This window comes from Plectropomus leopardus, chromosome 18 (assembly GCF_008729295.1).
Source record: "Plectropomus leopardus isolate mb chromosome 18, YSFRI_Pleo_2.0, whole genome shotgun sequence".
NCBI lineage: Eukaryota > Metazoa > Chordata > Actinopteri > Perciformes > Serranidae > Plectropomus > Plectropomus leopardus.
Genome location: NC_056480.1, coordinates 19,305,482 through 19,326,909, shown reverse-complemented (window position 1 = coordinate 19,326,909; position 21,428 = coordinate 19,305,482).

The window sequence follows — 21,428 nt, the reverse complement described above, 5'->3', positions numbered from 1 at the left end:
CACTGCTAATGTTAGGATGACCTGAGACCTGACATTGTCGGTACTATGTTTAAATGCAACCAGAGAGCAGAGGTAACAAGGCAGCTTTTGCAGTAGAACCTTTTAGATCAACAACATACAATGCTGCTGCTTTCTGTTGTGATACACTCAGTCAAGAGGCTTTAGAGTGGAGGGAGACGTATGCTTAGGCTCAGGACTAGTGTTGCTGATGTTTTTCCATTTGTGTGTACATTTGCACTTAATGCAGTTTATTGTTTGGCCTTAAGATGTTCATTGATGCAAGTTACGTTTAGGTACATTTTGACACAGGTACTTTTACTTAAGTAGAATTTCTTTAAAGGGGAACATCACCTACATTAAGGATTTGAGTGTGTTTTTTCCATGGCATCAGAAAGTTTAATCAATATTTCTGAACATGAGCTACTCTCTTTCAAAGCCAGAGAATTAAGTCTCAATCTTGTGATGTCATCAAGTACAAAGTTTGGAGTTGCTCCCTAAACAATGAGTGATTTTTTTTGTATTTGTGGACCCACAGAAAGTGTTTCTTTTTTTTTATACCCAAACAAGCTGTTTTTTCAGCTCTTAAAAATTAAATGTACCCATATATCCAGATTGCATCCACATTCCCCTGGATGCTCTTCGTGTCATCTATTAGAACTTTCCTACTTCATTGTCTGTGCAGCAGCAGAGAGTTTAAGTACTCTATTTGAACAAAGGAATTACATGTACTTATTTTGAGAATGAGGGTAGTTTCCTGTTAAAGTACTACTACTTATTTTATTGAGATTACTGAGATTGTCCTGTAGAATGGACATCAGGACAGTAAAAAGTGGAAAATCTGTTGACAGTCATGAAGGCTGCAAAGCTGAAACCCAGAAGTATAATGCCTAAGTGCAAACACAGCTTCTTCATTTTTCCACATTGCTGACTATTTTTCCTCATTCTTGACCTTGGACCTTGCTTTCTTTATTCAGGAGCTCAGTTTCTTTGTAATTTTCTGATAGCTTGTTCATCCTTCAACTAGAAACACAGTTCAAGTTTGGAATCTGCACATCTGATCTTTTAATTTAAAAGGTTTAAAACAATGATCATATACCACGCAAACCTAAAGAAGATATATATATATATTCTGAAGTTTTTACAAAATAATTGTGGTTTTGAAATGTACTCTTTCCCAAGACTCTTTAACTTCCTGTGACTGACTGACTGTTTCTCTCATCCTCTCACATTGCCCACAGTGTGTGTGATTCAGTCTGAACTGAAACCCACAAAGACATTATGTCATACTGTATCTATAAGATAAGGTCTAGCTTGGAAAATGTTAATAATATTGACAAACACATGAGAAAAGAGGGAAAGAAGAGGGAAGAACTTGCAATTATATTTTTCTCTATCTCCCATTTAAAATATCAGCCAGTTGTAATGGCATGTTGACGTCATGTGAAATGGAAGATGGAAAAAGATTTCCACATTTTCAACATTTTAGAGTTCAAGTCATCAGACAACTTGATACTGTTACATGATTGTAGAGAGTTGGTCGAGTGAGAGTAAAAATACTGTGCACTGACAACACAGTACCATATCCATGAAATGTGGGTTTATTTACTTTAAATGATGGACTTTAACTGGAGGCTGCATATTTTTTTTTTGCATTTTCAGCAAATACGGAATATGAAAATGCTTTCTCAGCATTTCTGTATTATTAAGCGACAAGTTGGATTTATTGGGGCTGTCAAAAAAAATCGGATTTTCCCAGTTGTCTTGGATGTTGATGTTCACTGGCCGGCGCGTACAGTAATTGAATACGCAATAAGACAGTCACATATGTCAGGATGTCCTAAAATTTCACAATCCTGTCTTGAGTGGCTGTAAACTTTTTATTGCCTATTTAAAGTTATATGTTAAAGTTTTAAAATATCATCAGCATGTGGGCTCTTGAGAGAAGAAAGATCAGCAGAAAGTGCACGACAGGGTTCTCAGTGTTGGGGCTTGTTGAGTTTATGTTATGTGGAAGTTGAAACACAGTATCAACCAGCTAGAGCCCATGTGACTTTTTAGGTAGATCTTTTCATTGTATGCTTTCTGGATACGTGTAACTAATTGCTTACCAATAGGAGCCAAATCAGCATACTGACTCTGTGAGAGACATTTCAGGTTGCATCTTAGACACTTAAAGGCATACTTTACTGATTTTCCAGCTTTGTACTTTAACAGTGTGGGTAGTATGTGTAAATAAACTGTGTTAAACGTCCCTCCATCTTACCCACACCCAGATATTTCTGCTCATCTCCCAGCTAAAATGTGCTGCATGATGCGTTTTCGTTGGCTCTAGGGCTGCTCGAAACTACAGATTTTACTTCCACATTTATATATGCCATGTGTCGCTTGTATAAATCTCTGTCCCCTCTACATTCTGACATTTTTTCAGGAATTATGAATGTAGCTAGATGTTTTTTTCCTCAGTAGCACTTTGTGGAGTTTGAGTCTTCTGGTGGATAATTGATCAGTTGATTTGATCACAGCTAATCAGATCAGATCAATTGATGAGAGGAGCAGCTGCTGCAGAGGTGAGAGAATGCAAACTATTAGACTCTGCACAATCAACAGTTAAGTTTCACTTTCACTGTGCCTGGTGTCCTACTGCTTTGTCTGTACCCAGAATACTCTTTGCGCTCCAGGAATGTGGTGCAGTGAATAACTGAACAGCATATATATTCGAATATATAGCCCATGGTTCTGCTCCAAAAATATAAAATCAATATGTGGTGGCAAAGTCATGGCGAGCTGCCATAAATGAATGAATGTGTGGAAAACTCTGGTATAGACGTGACTCAAGAGATAGAACAGCCTCTCTCTCTCTTTCTCTCTCAAACGCAGACCAAACTCTGATCAAACCGTAAACCACAGAAACATATTCTAGTGCAGTGTTTGGCTGTAATACCAGAATATGTGAACAGGGAGGCTGAAAAAAACTGAGATTAAGTGGTAAAACTAAGCAGTACTGATTAATTAAAAGCCAAGATTTGATTATTATGTTGGCTGTTTCTTACAAAAATGTTTTCAAAACATATTTTAGTGCACTTCTTAACTGAAACTGAAAAAAAATTGTTTGCATTACGTCACTCACCAGCAGAAGCGTTTATTGGTCCAGTGCAGCGCTGTGCATTCTGGTAGTTGTAGGTTTTCTACCTCTTTACCCAAAGCAAATGCTACAGCCCTTTAAAAAAAATCTCTGGTCATGTAGCACCAATTTCAAAAGTATTTGCCTCTTTGTAATGCATAGACAGCCCAGTTTTATGAAAAGACCATCTATCCAGCATTGAACTACTTATTTTATACCTTTCTCAGTCAATGCAACAATCATATCCTATGCTACAAAATGTCACCAAGCATTTAGTGATGGGGCTAAAGAAACTGTAAAAATTAGCAGAGTGATATACATAACAACAAAGCTGTTAAGATAGGAAACGTCGATGGAGCTATTCCTACGCTGCTCTGTCACCAGTACAATTAACCTCCTAACGAAGAATTTTGCCTGACAAGATTGTGTCAGACCTCAAAGAGCTGGGATCAGCTGCTCTCTTCCAGAACGAATGACAGTGAAGTCATAAAGCAGCTTGTGAGCTCTGGAAGCTCTGCCTCTGTATGACCCCGGTCCCCTCCATCTTTATCTCTGTGTTGAACCACTTTGGAGTTGATAAAGCTCAGGGATGAGTTGGACTGCTGTGATATTCCTGCCACATTCTTCTACATAAAGTTCATTGTGACCAGGGCTCTTTTCTGCTTCCCCTCATCTCCCCTTCTTTCTCTCCCCCTCCTGTCTTCTCTCACTCTCTCTTATCAAGCCAGGCAGAAGCAGACAGCGACTTGAATTAAGCGCTGGTCGGGGGGGAGCTGCTTGGAGCCGATAACAATACAAAATGGATTTTCTCAAACAGAGAAAAACAGCTGTCTCCATTATTTGAATGCTTCACCTTTCCCCGCTCCATTAATTGGCTCTTTGATCACAGGCAGAGGTGCACGGTGACTGATAAGGAATAGGTTATTAGTAAAGTAGCCTGGAGGACCGAGAGGCGGCCGGCCGTGCCGGGCTGCAGGAGATGAGATAAAGGCGTGGTAATGCCGGCGTGAGAGAGTGCCGGTGAATGATAGGGCCACGCCGGCTGGCCCCTCGCGCTCCTGCTTTGGCTCACGGGCGACGGGAAAAAGAGCGGCAGCAGGACGAAGTGTGATATAGCAGCTAATGCAGGATTGTGATTCAGCTTGTGGGGGGATAGAGCGTGGGATTTGATTCCAGAACGGCTTGTTCCTTTAAGTGGGAGATCTCTCTCTCCCTTCCAGTCTGCCCCAGCCTCTCTCTCACACTCTTAAAAAATCAAACTGTGTGACAGGAAATTTCCTCTGCGCTTTTCATATTGGCCTGATATGTGGTAAATGTTAGGCCGATGATAGCCCGTGAGGAGAAGAAGTAGAAGGAGGAGGGAGGGGGGGAATGACATTACCCCATCTAGGGCCTTTAAAAAGATGGGCGGCTCCTTTGATGTTGCGCTGAGCTAAATTCACTGCTTTAAATCTGATGGAATTTTCACTATAAGCCTGTTTATGTATTTTCTCACATCCGTGGACAAGGGGCGATTTGCCACACTTCTCAGCGGAGGAAAGGCATCTTCAAGAAGTCACTATCTTGTAACTCTCTCTCTCTCTCTCTCTCTCTCTCTCTCTCTCTCTCTCTCTCTCTCTCTCGCTCCCTCTCTCTCTCTCTCTTCAAGAAATAGGACCGGAGGGGACAAGCAGGGTATTTGTGTGTTGTAAAGCGTGGTAAGAAAAGAGGGGAAGTGTTGATATTAAATTACCGAACACAAGGTTATCTAGTTCCTGCACATGGCTAGGCTGCCCTGGGCCAAGGGTAATCTGCTAATAGCGTTCACACCGAATGACATTATTAAGGAACTGGGCCCATGTGTCAGGCCTCTCTCTGTCTCTCTCTCTATCCGTCTCTCTCTCTCTCAGACACACACACGGAACAGTAGAGGAAAAGAAAAATAGCAAAAGAGACAGACGAGGGGGGCAGAGATGGATGAGGAGAGCTGGAGGAAGAGATAGGAGCGGAGGAGCCAGACTGTGAGAGAGACGGAGAGAATGAGGGGAAGCGCGAGGAAGTCGGGGGGTAAAGGATACAAGGCTGAAATGCTTTCTTTTTTATCAGTGGCATTTGTTTGAAAACGCCCTGCAAATATCAAAAGTTCAAAATGATTTATGACTCAGTGAAAGCGTGTGACAAAACACATATATGTAGGGAATTGTGACCCACTAAACCACTTTGAGGAAGGTCATGCATCCGACTTGCATTTGGAGTGGAATGGGATAAAGGGGTGACCATGCAGTAACAAACAAAAGTCAGACACAAACTTGCAATGCGGGCTGGGTGATGTGAAAAAAAATGTTATCATAATAAAAATGTATGTATCAGTTGATATTGCTAATTATTGTGCTAAAAAAGCCAGTCATTATTTTGCTAAAAAAAATATTGTACTAAAAGAGTCAGTCATTATGTTTTAAAGGCTTTTAAAGTTTAAGGCTAAGTTTTGCTCCTGAGTGAAAGTTTAAAAAAAATAGAAGGTTCATTGTGGTTTCAAACTATTATTTATTGTCAGAATATGACAATCATTCGTCAGTTCGTTCAAAACTGTTATAATCCAAATAATATCAATAAATAAAACAAATAGACAGAGAAATCATAATGCCGGTCAGCAGCATATCAAGCTCTTTGTGCAGACTGTTTAAAACACTTTGTGAGTGTTTCAGCTGACAATGTTAACATTGTATGTATACAAAACATCAATCTCAACTGTGGTGAGTATTTCTGTATTACACCCACAGTATTCATTTATGCCATTTCTCAATAAAAAACAATAACAAAAGACAGACATTGATGATGATGTGAATGTGATGTGTTGGATCATTTTAGGGCTGGGTGATATGGATTAAATCAAATATGATATTCTTGACCAAATAACTCAATATCGATATTGTAACAATATTGTAGGGTTGACTTTCACAAAATATTTACACAGTGAGATTTTAGATAAATAACCATCAGTAATATGGATATAATGACCAAGTGGGTAAAGGCAATTAATAGAACAGCCAGAACATTAAAAACTATGAAAAGAAAACACTATATTATGATACTGTAAATCTAAGACAGTATCTAGTCTCATATCACGATATTGATATCAACATCTAGCCCAGCGCTACTTGCAATTACACTTCAAATACTGTGTAGCTTGCAGCACGAGGAACGCCCTAACCTTACATCTCCTCACAGTGCAGTGCATTCAGCTGTGGCATATACAGGCCAAGGACAAAAGTCCATGCAGCTATCAATGTCAAGTAATGGCCTTCATATACTGCCCAGCAGGTGAGTGGAGAGAAAAATACACTATGCTTCCTAATGCCCCTGGGGGACAGTGAAAACTCACCGAGAGGATTCAACAGGAGAAAAAAAAATCTTTCTCCTTCTCTTTACACTCCCTCCCTCCCTCCTTCCCTCCCACCTCCTTCAATCTCACCCTTAGCCACGGCAGCATCCTGTAATCCACCGTGCAGTTGTTCTAGTCGAAACAGCCACAGTTGTTTCACACAAATGGAAATGCACATTCAAGTAAACACAGTCACAGACACACATACTTGTTCAATGTGGAGAAGGGAAAAAAGCCTGTAAATTAAGTTCAAAGCAGTGCCACGTGTATGTGTGGATGGTAAACATGCTGTTAAATGAAACCACTTTGAACCACTGTGATACAGTATCAGAGAATCTCACATACAAAGCAAACAGTAAGTAAGATGGCAGTCCATAGATTTTGTCATTAATGAAAATAGCTTGCAAACCATTTTAAAATGGAAAGTGCTGCCCTTTTAAGGTGCTGATTGAGCCCCTAAGGATTCCCTTTGACATTCTCATCAAACTGTTCAGGACAAACAAGCTATTTCACCTCAAGAACTGGCAGAGCATCAAATCACAAATAACCAGTGCTTCATTCTCACAGCGACTAATCTCAGTATTTGACATTGGCTACACGGGCTGAGGAAGTATATGTTTTCACTCCTCTATGTGTGTGTGTATGTGTGTGTGTGTTTGCATGTGTGTGTGCATGTGTATGTGTGGGTGTTTAAGTGCCAAAGTGAACATCTTGCTAGGACGTGAAGTCAGGAGGTCTCTTCCCATGCAGGCAGCCAATAGAGAGGAGGTGATTGATGGCTAATGAGGGCTGAGTGAGGAGCCGAGGCCAAACACACTGTATACTGCCTACTGTGGCTTTACTGCATGATGGATGGCATGCTGAGATACAGGGCCCACACATACGCATGATACTGTTCAAGGTGTATGTGGTCTGTATGAAAGTGTGGATGTAAGATGTGCACATTGATATGGAAGTGCTATTTTTTTAAAAATATTTTGGGTATTTCTGTGATAGATTTATAATGTATGCATGCAAGTACTTCATGTACCAGGTAGGGCTGTACATTATGAGGAAAATATGTGATAACGTGTATGTTGCTAAAAAGATATTTTTTTCGCGATAAACAGATATCAGACAAGTTTCACAAGCTATTTGACCCTTTGACACTTGAGCAAATGGATTTCATTTCTTTCAATAACAGGCAATGACCAACTTGGCAAGACATGTCCCACAGATTCTCTCTCTTTCACTCTTTAATCCCTGGCAAAAGTATGTTGGCATGGCTACGGCAGATGTTTGTCTCAAGTGATTGGTTAGAGGAAATCATGGACTCTTCCACCATGTAGATCAGATATTCTGGACACAGTGTCAGAGTGGGGGGTTCTCTTCTGTGCATGAATCCCTCTTTAAATTGGGGACATTTTTTCAGGTCCCTGAACGCAGCACAGGGAAAACTCATCATGAGTTATTTTTATCCCTCAGCAGTAGTTTGAGTTGTGCCGTGATCAGTTGATCCAGTCCGAGCTAATAATATCGAGAGCAAAGACAGAGGGCAGAGTGAGTGAATGTAAACTTTTAGACTCGAAACTTTTAGAAATGGTTAAGTTTCCTTTTCACTGCACCTGACATTCTCCTGCTCTGTCTGTGACAACAGTACGCTCTGTGCTCCGAGAGTGTGCTGCAGTGAACTGCATAGTATATACAGTGCTGGGCAAATATCTTATGCCACCATTTTTGTTTTAGAAAAGTTGTGACGAGGACATAATATATAAAGACTCAAAGAATCGAGAACATGTACAGTGTTTTAAAACAGCAAAAGAGTCTAAGCAAAATGGCTTCTTCTGACTGAAGTCAGTATTTAGTGTGAAACATGGAATCATACAACCACAACAAAAGGTAGCTCAAACAATCAATATTGAGCTTTGGACATGTCTTGAATGCTACTGGGTGTAAATACACCAGAAGATTAGTATTGTAAATCTCATATTGCTTGCCTAAGAGAGATCAAGACATGCTAAGTGGAAGGGAGGTCACAGTAAATATTTGCAACTCAAGCCTGATGATGGTGTTTTATCCTGAAATATCTGCATTTTTTTAATACTGTATACTGGTTGTATTTTAGTAAAGAGACTACTGAGAAATAAATATGTATAGTCATTATAACCTTGCTAAAATAAAGTACAGAGTGGCCTAAGACTTTTGCACAGTACTGTATATTTCAACAGCACTCCTTATGAACGGCCCAGCTCCAAAAATAGATCATATTTTTATGGCAGCAGATGATTTTATTGTGGATGCCCACAAATACATAAATATGTGGAAAATCCTGTGATACAACGATATATTGTGCAGCTCTGGTACCAGATAACTCACTGTACTCTGACTGTGCAAACCACTAACATTAGCTGATTGCCATTTATCACTGCTCTCCTAACAGTTACTTTGGAGGCAGTTATCTCATGTTGTATTTTCTCTCACAAGCCATTCTGTTCCACTCTAAACCCACTGAGCCAAATCACATCCAAAAACAGTTTACCATGACACACAGTGGGACATCACACTCCATCAGTCATCTTAAGCCCCACTGTTTCCTGCTCGGTGGATCTATCCCATACCATTGAAATACCACGCAGACTTCTCCTATAGACGCTGCGTGAGGCCTCGTATAAACCCCGCAACATATGGATAGTTAGGAAACTGTATTTTATCATCCAGGTTGGTTTGATTGCTGATAAATTGGTCCGCACATTGGAGCCTAACCTTGACTGCGATGTTTGTGCATGCAGAAAAACAGACAGAGATTTAAAACATACAAGTGATTAGGGCTGCAACTAAAGATTATTTTCATCATTGTATTTTGATTAATCAGATAATAATGTAATCTATCAAAGGTCAGAAAATAATAAACTATGGCTGTCTCAGTTCCCCAGAATCCAAAGTGACGTCTGTAAATCTCTTATTTTATCTAGAAAAAAAAAAAAAACTCCAATGGAGTAGACGCTTGATTGAAGACGTGATTTTAAAAAGAAAGGACACATCCAACCATCAGTCTAAAACACAAATATATTAAATTTAAGATAATATAAAGTGGAGAAAACATTTATTTAAATAATAAATTTATTATCAAAATTGTGGCTGGTAAACTTTCTGACGATGGATTAATCGGTTATTTGACTGAATGTTTCAGACTTAAACTTACAAAAAAATATGTGTTTAGTTCATCTCACCTGAATAAGACTCAATGTGATGACAGAATAAAATAGGACAAAGTACATACACAACATTGCATAAAAAGGTCATTAATTGTGCAGTGTGGAATTCAAATTATTAAATTAATTATGAATTTAATTTGTTTTGGAATTTGTGAAAATGTTAATAATGCGCAAATATGAGTGAAAAACATCAATAAGGGCAGTAAATATCAATAAATGTCTTAACTGTTTAATAAATATACCTGTCCATTAATGTGGCTGTGTGTTTCCCTGAAATAACTCATTTTGCAGACACATAGAGTTCATTATTAAACATTAGCTGCATACTTTGGAGTAAATCGTACACTTGAGCCATATATCAGAAAGCAAAATGACTGACTGTTGGATACATTAAACATTTAGAGAATATGGGACAGCCTGTGATGTATCTTCAGTAATCCTGAATGAAGCACCAAAGCAGGGTTGTAAATACAGAGGTCTCTCATCACTCCTCACTCCATCTCTGTCTTATTTTTTTATCCTTTGCTCTGTTTAAAACACTGCTATCTGTTTATACACTCAGATTGAACCACACTGTTTATCAAGGGACGCTAGAGAGCACAGATTAAAGTTTATGCTTAAAAAAAAAAATTTAAAAAGTAACTGAAACTGGGCTTGCCACCGCAGCAACACCATAGATTAGCACTGCTGTCCGGACAGACAAGGAGACGCCATAAGCACCCGCAGCGCTCCAGAGGAAATTTATAGCTTATTCCTGAGCATCCTTTACACCCCCTGGCCCCACTTCCATCCTCCCATCCCTGGTCCTCTGTCTCCCCCATCCCTCCCTCCCTTACCCAGCACCCTCCCCCTGGCTTCCCCAGCTGTTGTGCACCTGGATGCTGGCCTAGGAGAGGGATGGGAATGCATGCCATCCATCTCTCTGAGGAGGCATGTGAGATGTGTGTGTGTGTGTGTGTGTGTGTGTGTGCGTGCGTGCAATGGGGGGTTGCTGGAGTTTTCAAATGTGGGAGGAGGGTTGGGTTGTGGATAAAACTGAATGATATATCTTTGGGTTGGTGCTGCTACATCAGCCCTGTTTTTAAAGGTGGTCTTTAATCCTAAATGAATGTCATGAGCTTGAGATGTCATGACTATCAAGGGTGCGTTAAATTAGAATACGCTAATACATGTAAAGAAGTCAGTATTGGGGCGCCCTGTAGCTCACCTGGTAGAGCAGCCGCCCCATGTACAAAGGCTATGTCTTTGCTGCAGCAGCTGTGGGTTTAGTTATCCTCCATGGCCCTTTGCTGCATGTCATCCCCACTCTTTCCCTTTCACACTATACCTTTCCCATCAAATAAAGGCCAAAAAGCCCCAAAAATAATCATTTAAGAAGTTAGTATTCACCTCCAGTCTGCGTAAGGACTTCAACGATTAATCAGTTAGTTGCCAACTAATTCGATTAATCAGTTTTAGTACATTTTTAAGGCTTATATTCTGATCTGCCTTCTTAAATGTGAATATTTTGTGGTTTCTTTACTCATCTGTGACAGTAAACTGAATATATTTGTTTTTTGTCAAAAAAGACCTTTGAAGAGGTCATCCTGGGTTTAAGGAAACACTGATTAACATTTTTCACCAGTTTTTGACAATTTATAGACCAAAGAGCTAATCAATTAATCAAGACAAAAATAGAAAGATTAATCAGCAATGAAAATAATTGTTGGTTGCGGCCCTGGTTTGGGAGTGAGGGAGGGATGACCAAACTAAAATCCATGATCGTCAAGTGAGGTTTGGTAGAAATAATTGACAGAGTCACCATGGTGTCACCCATGTGTTTTTGGACTCATATTTGAAGCCTTTAGTCTGGCATTTTGGCCATCACTATCTTGATTTGTTCAAGCCAGAAGTGTCCTTATTTGGATGAGAGACGGGAGCTGTGGATGAGCGATAGACTGTAGCTATGCCTCGCAAATAGCCTGTCATTAAAGGCAACCCCTCCTTAATTATGCTTAACTTCAAGTCTTAATAAAATGTAAATGGGAGTGAGTTATAAATAAATTCACTCCCTGTGCAGTTGCCATGAATCTGGAAATTAGCCGTAGAGATCAAAACCATTTTTGTTGCGGGCTGTTAACATTTTAATTTCTGCTGTAAAGTTGGGGATTTTAACACAGGGGTCTAAGGAGACTGACTTTGTTCTGGAGCCAGCCTTACGTGGCCATTAGAGGAACTGCAGTTTTTCATACTTTGGCTTTGGCTTTATTTTTCAGCCGCGGAAATTGCTGCTTGAACTTGACCAATAAACTTGATAAAGTTCATCAACAGGAAACATGATTGAAATTAGTAGCGATTAAAACACAATGTTCATGTTGTGTTTGTTGAGTTGACACATACAGATATTATTCTACATTATTTAAACACTTTTTTATCATAATTTAACAGATTTAGTCCAAAATAATTGCCAGATTTTCAATAGCTTTATTGCTTATCGATATACACATATAAACACTTTTAAAACCCACCTAACTTTATTTTTAATCATATATAAAAATAGACATTTTTTCAAAGTACGCCTTATTAATTTCCCACTGTCCTTAAGAGAAATGCATTAACAGCACCTATATTACTGAGTTCTCAATATTTCTCCAGTGTGCTATTTTACGTATTGTGTTTGTCCTGTTTGTCGGAAATAAAGTTTTCATATTAATGAGTTTAGGAAAGTTGAAGAAAGCATGACAGGACCAATGGAATATTTATCACATCACGAGGTCGTCCCTGTGGACAATATAAAATTTATTCCAATGCTATGTATAAATAAAAACATTAATATTCGATAGAAGCACCGCAGGCACATCAAGCCATCATCTTGATTAAAAGCTATTTTACTGGTGAATAGTTTGTTTGTGAAATCAATTTTTCATTCTAAATGTCACATTTCTGTGAGTTTTGCAATGCAGATTGGATGAGATATTTTGCTGAAATATACATGGGACTTCTTTGCTGTCCCATGGCACACAAATTTGATTGGTGTGAGAGGGAAGGAAGATGGATGAAGATTGTCCGGGGCTGGTTGTCTGGAGACTAGGGGGAGGTTGCAACGTTGTTCTATATCTGCGTGAAATGTCTCAGATCGGAAATGGCAGCTCCCATATGGATTCAAATCCAGACACAATCGGCATACTAATAAGGAAACTGCACACAGACAGAGACGAGAGGATGTGTGAATAGCAGCAGAAGATATTTGTACTCACAGAAACAGGGTTAAACCTAAAGTAGACCTAAACTTAAATACTCAGTAATGTAATGTCAGTCATGATTGAAACTTAGTGTAGTAGGTGCTTAAGTGTTTTTTACAGAGCACTGCATCTTAATGAGGAATCCGGTCATGGCGAGCTATAGTTAATGTACATTAGATGATTTCTGTAGGGGATATGAACTGTTTGTGTCATGCTGTGGAATGAAATGACAGCACTCTCGAAGGTCCAAGACAAATTTGTCTGTAGAGACTAATAAATTAAATGGATCAATTAATGTCTACATCAAACTAATACATCAAGGCTTGTTGCTGAGTTTGGTTTTTAGAGTATGTGTTGTGCCCTGCATTGATCAAAACTCACTGGCAGCACTTGGTATATTAAAGTTGCTGTGTGGACAATCACAGGTTCTTAAATACCCTCACTTTGGGTTGATAGTTTGACCAAACCACCAACTCAGAGCATCAGTATTTGACGACCAAGGAGTGAGACTCAACAATCAACTATCTTTCTCCAGAGTTACATATTGAACTTTTAAGTAGTGTGTCTGACTACAGAGTTTTTAACCGAACAGATAGTATTAGCAGGTCAAATTAGCCTTCATAGTTTATCTTTTATTGAAAAAAAAAAACAGTGAGACCTGCAAGTAATCTTTACACATGATGAGTGACCTCATTAACCTTTTGATGTGTCCTGTTGTAAGACTGTTACGGTGTGTGTATTTGTACCGACATGTTCATAACAGGTGTGAGCTGAATTTAGCGTGTTCACCTGGGTGTTGCGTGCCAGAGCCGATAAAAACCTGTGTCTACTGTAGAGTCATTTGACCCGGGTGTAAATGCCAATCTTATGCATTCCCATTGCATTAAAAAGCCAGATATTAGCTGGTGTTAGTGGGTTTTTTGAGCAATGGGTATAAGGCTTGAGCCTAGCTTACACAGATGGCTCACTCTGACATCATAACAAGACCAAAGGAAAAGTTTTAATTTTTTCATTTGAAGGAGTTCCGTACTGCAAGGGAGTCTGTCTATTTTCAACCAAAGACGTAGATCAGTATCAGCCCAATTAGTCAGTCTATCTCTACTTTGAACTCCACAGCTTCTCCAGACACTCAGTTACTCTTTGTATGACTAGGCCAGCTAAGAATTGCTAAACTTTTTTTGCCTGAAAGTTCCTTTTAATCACACTCACAATATATCTCGACCAAGTCAGAGAACTTTTCCACTTCTGCCTCCCACGCACACCCACACAATGTACTGCTGTCATGGTTTTATCATCACTTAAGAAAACTTCAGTGTACAACTTTAACTTTTCCCCCTATTGGTAATATCCAGAGAATGAGGTAGATTAGATCCCAGTGAATCCTCCAGCTCATCCCCTTTAGGTTGATGTGGGACAGGGCTATTTTAGGTCAAATAGCTACTGAGAGACCATCATGAAACAATTTCCTCCATCCATCCCACTGTCTCTCTCTCGCTCTGTTTCTTTCCTCGTACATCTTGGATTCATCTTTCCTTTCTGCTCATCCTTCTCACTCCTTCTTCTCTCTCCTGCATCATCTTGTATTTATCATTCCATCTTTTGATTTCTTCTCTCCTATCACTCTTTGTCAAGTGACATCTTGCATTTAGAAGTCCATCTTTTACTATTCTAACATGCCAGATTAATCTATCCTTCGTCAGTTCATTTCTCCCTCTCTCTCTGTGGCTGTCTCTCTCTCTCAGATCTACAACAAATGTTTGACCAAGCTGTTCCACACTGTATTATTCAGCGCTGTGTGTGAGCCGCCGTCATCAGACATGTATGCCTGACATGATGCATTGGCTCTGTTTAATTATAGAGATGCTGAATAAATATTTACAGAGGGCCGATCCGTCTTCTCCCGGCCAGGCCCACAAGTGTGATTTATGAACCGTCAGTTAATGTGGAAGAAATGGCTGTCATTGTTTCTGTATGGGGGTTGGATATTATACACTGCATATATGTATTACAACTAGCTATACGATGTTTCGGGCCCCAGACACTGCTGCGTTAATGCAGGCAATTGGCTGCTACTGTGAGCCTAGATGGGATTTGTTCAGAGTTTAAGCAGGTTCTTGAGACTGTATTAGCCTGTAAAAGTATAGCCGTGGTATTAGCTTCAAAAGCTGCCAGGTCTTGTCAGATAGAATACCAGCAAGGGTAGAAGAATAAATGGAATATATTAAAATGTTAAAGGTGTGCACTGAAATAACCCTACTTGACCTGGTGTGGATTCTATTTTATCTTCCCTGAACTGAATTTCTAATATTACTTTATCCTTGTTTCCCTTTTTTGTCATTATAAAGGAAAATTTTAAAAATAACCTTGTTAGGTAAGAGCCATTTTTTAAATTCCCATGTATTTATTATTTTTGTTTTGTGTGTGTGTGTGTGTGTGTCTCCCTTTTTTTTAATTCTATGCCCCATCTTTAAATTTGGACATTTTTCCAAATCAGTGAATGCATTGCAGGCAAAACTCATCACGAGTCACTTTCATCCCCTCAGCAGCAGTTTGAGTCGGGGTGTTAACAATTGATCAGTTGATCCGGTTAGAGCTGATCAGATCAATGGGCTGCGCGCTGTCACGAGCACAAGTGCTCTGTTGGTGTTTTTGCCATTTAGTTGACGAGTGCCATTTAGTTCCTTTATATTGGAGAGAAAGCAGACATATTTACGGCTCATATCTCCAACACTTGGGAATTCAAACCAAAAACAATCTACACTGATAAATAGAAAACAGGAGAAAGAAAAAATGTATGTATTTTTGATTTTGGGAAGAACTGTAGATTTTCCTCAATGTTCTGATTACAGGAAAGAGTTGGGTAACATCAGATGAAGAATTCCACAGATTAATTCAAAGTACCATTTGATTAATTTTAAATTAATGCAATCAAATAAATAGTGTTCCAATTTTTGGGAGGGAAATGATGAATAAAATTAAACCTGACCTAATTTAAGCAAGAGGGAATTAGATCCTGAATCAAGCCAAACCCAGAGAGTCAGGCTAATCGGGTTTGGGCTGAGATTCAAAGCTCTAGATTAGCAACCCCTGGATCCAAAGCACTAACCGTGTGGGCGACTGTGTGGAAACAGAGGAGCTGCAAGGCTAGTTATGATGAACTACTAGTATGCAAATACTGTGCTCTGAGAACTTTTATATGATGAAAAAATGTGACTTGTAGCTAGACTCACTTCTCAGTAACTTTGTAGCAGCAGGTAAAAAAAAAATGCTCAGGCAGCTTGGAAACACTCAGTTTGCTTAGAAATCTTCAGGAACAGCAAATAAAAAATGAAGCAAACCTCAATGTGTATTAGGTCATGTTTCATACACTTACAGCTCAATTGTTAATAGACCCATATTTTTGGAAAAGCGCAATTTCTTTGTTTGTGATATCTCCTCAAACTTTGGGCCAAAGTTTCCATTAGTAGCTCAACTCACATGCCAAAGTATTTGTTTAAGCAGCAAAAATAGAGTCCTATAAACTCGTGAAAATTCATCCTGATCTACTCAAGCTTTAGACTTTGAGTGACATTTATGTGAGCTCTGAGGTGGAGCGAGTTGTATATCGCTGTGTTGTGCATGACTTCTGCCTCCGCCGCTGGGAGAGAAGTATAGTAAAAACACATTAAGCATTTCCATGCGAAACTCACTGGAGGGCTGCTATGTTTCCTAATGCTCTCCTTTTTATGGCACACAGCAGAGTGTCTGCATGTGCGTATATAAAGTATGTGCGAGACAGTCGACTTGCATGAGTAACTGTGTGCTCTCGTGTGTGTGTTGGTGTACTCGCCTGCCTGCTGGTGCTCCACTGCCATCTGGTATCTGGTCAGTCTAGTGAGCCTCTGGAGGGCACCTGGCCAGCAGCTTGCTCACCTGGCTCTGCTAGCCCCTGCCAACCACCACACCTGGCCTGGCCAACACACAGGGAAAGGGAACAGATTGCAGTGCAGCCAAAAGCACTCCCTTATTGCAGCATGAAATAACGCAGTGATACAGGATATATGCTGCTTGCAGTGTTATGGACGCTGCAAAGAAATGTGATATTTTTACAGCACTACATTGGAAATGGCATTATTGCACAAAGATGTTCAGATCTCAGTGCTTTTGGGAACAACTCTACACTGTTTGTTTGTTAGGAAACAAGACTCTCGACATACTCACATAAGATTCCATGATGAGTAATGTTGACTTCGACTGCATCTGTCCCAACAGTTTGTGCCGGTTGGTGCCAGCCCATCCATTTAGCATATGATGGCACTTCCCTCCTGCAGGTTGTCCTCTGCTATCAATTACACTCTCCTCTCCCTGCAAGAACGATGCTCTTTGTCCCCAGTCGCACACACAAACGCGCGCACACACCGCGGACGCAGAGGGACAGACACCTGCAGAGTGTTTGTCACCTCTTCTGTTGGCATCTGCGACCGCATGGCATTGTGGGAGAGACGGCCATCTGGTGTCGGCAAGGCTGGACTGGAAGGGGGGCAAGCGTGCACGATGTATCATGCTGCTCTTTTCTGTAGGTCTAAGCTGTGTGAAGTGTTGTTATTTTTTTGTTGTTTTCACTCCTATTGGCGTTAGTCAGCTAAAAAAATATGGGAACAAGGAAAAAAGTAAGCTTAATTTTGCATTTATTAAGCTACAAATGCAACTGTGCTACAATGTTAAAAGCAATTGTGGCTTCTCTCGAGGGCACTAACAATTTTTTTTCTGAAATTCAACATGTGCTAATTACACAAAAGCAACGTCCCATACAGAATGTTTTGGATTCATTAAAACCGCATGCAAACGGTTGCCTTTTGTCAAATTGAACTCTCTCCTAATTATCTTGGAAATGTTTACCCCTCTTCACAGGGAGACAGCGCATGAATGCTTGATTGACATGACAGTGGCTGCAAAGTTTCTCCAATTATCCTGGCAAGGTTACGATTGCTGCCTCTTGATTCACAGCAGGTCCTTGTCATTCTGAACACAGAAATAATAAACTCTTTTCTCTACCTACGCTGCTGTAACCTATGAATTTTAAGTCTGTTGAGAGTGTATATAAAAGATGGACAGGGAGGTAGAACCATTAAAAAATGATTGTGGTATTTAAAACATGTGGAGTGAGCTGAGGGCGGCTTTAACTTTGTTTTTGTTGTTCTATTGGTTAGTTCACCACAGACTGAAATAACTCCGCAGCTATCAGACAAGATGCCATGAAATTTTGTACAGTCATTCTGGTCCCCTGGGGAGGAATCCCGCTGACTTCAGTAAGCCCTGACCTGTCCTATAGTGCCGCCACTAGGTTGAGATTTTTGTTAATGAGTTACATGTAGCTACAACTATTGGATGGATTGCCTTGAAATGTGGCATTCACATCCCTCTTGGGATTAATTTTAACGACTTTGTTGTTCTCTTAACTTTTATTACGATGTGATCTTTATTTGTTCAATTCTTTGTTTTATGAGAACAGGATTTCCCACACTTTTGAATATTTGAGGCAATCCGCCACGATTACAACATCTGCCACCACAAATAGATTTTTTATTTTTGGAGCTGGACAGTTCATTAGGAGCACTATTGGAGTGTATATACTAGTATATTAACAGCATCACACTGTCGAACCACAGAGTGCACTGGGGGCAGAGATGGCACAGTAGAGACTTAACTGTTCATTCTGCTGGGTCTAAAAGTTTACATTCACTTACAGCAGCTGCTTCTCTCATTCATCGATCTGATCTGGTCAGCTGTGAACGGATTGGTGGCTCAATTATCCACCCAGCGAGTCACAAACTGCTGCTGAGGGGGAAAAAAAAGAACTCATGCAGAGTTCATGGACCAGCAAAACACATAATGATACAAAAAGACAAACAAAAGGTTTTTACAAGAAAGAAAAAAAGACAAAAGTTTAGTAGCTCTCTTTACATTTCATCCGTATCATATCATTTCTAAAGTGACGTAGTACAGATTATATGTACATGAACTAATATTCTCATCCGAAGAACTAGAAGATGGTGGATGGTGTGACACCATGCAAGACGATTGCGAGGTAAGCTTTAACAAGATGTGGAAACATTTCCAGCCTTGTTTATTTTTATTGAACAAAATCAGGTATCTTAAGCCAACATGCAATGTATTCCCAACGTTTACCAAGTGGTTTCTGTACTTAATCAAACCACATTAACCATAGCGTTGTCACGTCAAATAAAAAAATTAGAACATAAAGAATTAGAGTTGAGAGAACATATCCACTGCAAAAGAAACATACAAAGTTAACATATAAAATGTACTAATGTAACACATCCGTACAATAAACGCACAATGCCAACATTTATTCTAGCTTGGATTTTTAAATATCTGTAAAACATCCTATCAGCCTTAGCATTACTTTGTATTAAGTGTTATTTAGCTTGCTTACACATAAAAAAATAGATGCTTAACATGGTAAAAAAAATACCTGCTAAACATAAGCATGTTGTCATTTGGAGCTTGTTACTTTACTGATGTTGGCATTTAGTTTAACTCACCACTGTGCCAAAGTGAAGCCTTGCAGAGCTGCTAGCATAGTTGTAGACTCCTGTTCAATTACACGTCCAAAGAACGTGTTAGAATATGCATTCTCAAGTATGTATGCATGCATAGTGTCTGTGTCCTCATTCACTGTGCCGGGGAAATTCATTCCTGTCATGTCTCTGTTTACCAAAGCAAGTGTGCTTGAAATGGCAAACATATTGGCCAGAGGGTTAGAAAATACAGCTGAGCAACAAATTACCTTTTTTCATTTTCAGCATTGACTGTCACAACTTAAGAACATACACGGCATCCTACTGTAACAACAAAGACAAATATGCCGTTGAAATATGCACAACATATCATTGTAGTTTCAGTTTTGTCACTGGAGGGAACAGCTACTTTGTGCATTGTGTGATGTTGAAGAAAAACATTTGCCTCACAAGAAATGAAGCATTAATAAACATGGAACTTTAGATGTTGTGGTTTTTATGTGAAGGAATTGATACAGAATGAGGAACAAACAGCGGCTGCAGCCGAGTGGAATGAGTAGAGTCAGATCGAGATAACAGAGATATTAACCCACATATTCCTGAAGGACGTTCACTTGTGCAGGACGTTCATTTGGCTGCTTGGCTGGGTTGTGGGTCTGCTCATCCAGCCGGCCTGCACATCGCAGACAGATGTTCGGCCAGCCAAGCCTGCAGCGCCACAGGCAGTGTGTGTTCTAGAAAAACCCGGAGACCAGATGCTGCTACCTGGTGTCCCACCCGCCTGCTGCTCTGCTATACTGGGCATGCTCCAATGGCCATCACTTGACCTCAAACTGGGTTTTGAGATTGTGCGCCGTCAATCATTTTGGTGATAGAGTAGAGCGGGCCTGGAACTGAAAGACTTCGTAGGGTCGACTCAGCAGGTTCGCCCCTGCGTATCTGACAGGCTGAATTCATGTGCCAGGTTGTTTTGAATAATGAATCAAATAAGGTATAAAAAAGTGTGAAATACTCTTGCATGCATGTGAGTCAGATGATTTGCATTTTCTAATTAAGAAGTCAACTACAGTGTTATAAAACCGTAGCGTAATAGAAATGAATACCACGCAATAAAGAATTATTTGTGGAGAATGAAAGCATCAGAACGCACACATCATAGAATACCACATTGCATCCTACTGAGTGAACTATCAGAAGCAACATCAAAAGATATAATGCAGCATCTATCTCTTTCAGCCCGATTTTCCCTCCAGTTCTGTTCCCCTAATAAATAAACAGTCGCTTTTTCTCGAACAAACAGAAACACAGATTCTTCATCCCTCTCCACGGTCCTTGTCATTACCAAACCCAAGGAAACTTTCGAAGAGATTCAAAGGCATTCAAGATTAAAGATTTATTTGTTCTTTTGAAGTTCCAGCACTGTTTTTTGTCTTATTTCTTCGCCAAATGCAGCGTGGTAATGGTGTTTTCGCAGCATGGTTGGTGCTGACCCAGAACTGCCAGAGAGAGGTTGCTGGCCTGACGGCCAGGCTCTTGTCTCAAAACTCCCCCTAATGAGGGATGGCTCAGTAATGGCATTGCTTCTTTGTAACCTCAAAGGACACAGTTTACTTGCTCGTATTCCAACTGTTATTTATATATTATGTCGTGGTGTGAAAAAGAAGAAAGGAGACTCGCAGGAAGCTGGGTTATTAGACTGGTACATCTGGGTTGCTTTGTTTTGCAGCATCAAGCATGCATCAAATCTAGATTATTTTTCCCACCTTTTAATCTATGTCAAGGATGCTCTTTTGTTCAATTGTGTTGATTTCGATAAAGAGACAGTGCAGTTATTGTCTTGTACATCTGGTGTCTTTGTCATGTCTTTTTCCATTGATATGCGTCAATGAGTGCAAGCAAACTTTCCACTTTTCTCACATTTGGTTGCACTTTTTAGATTCAGTAGTCACACATGAGTTACAATGCTCTGATCTGATGCTTGGATTTCAATTAAGCTTTGAATTCCAATAA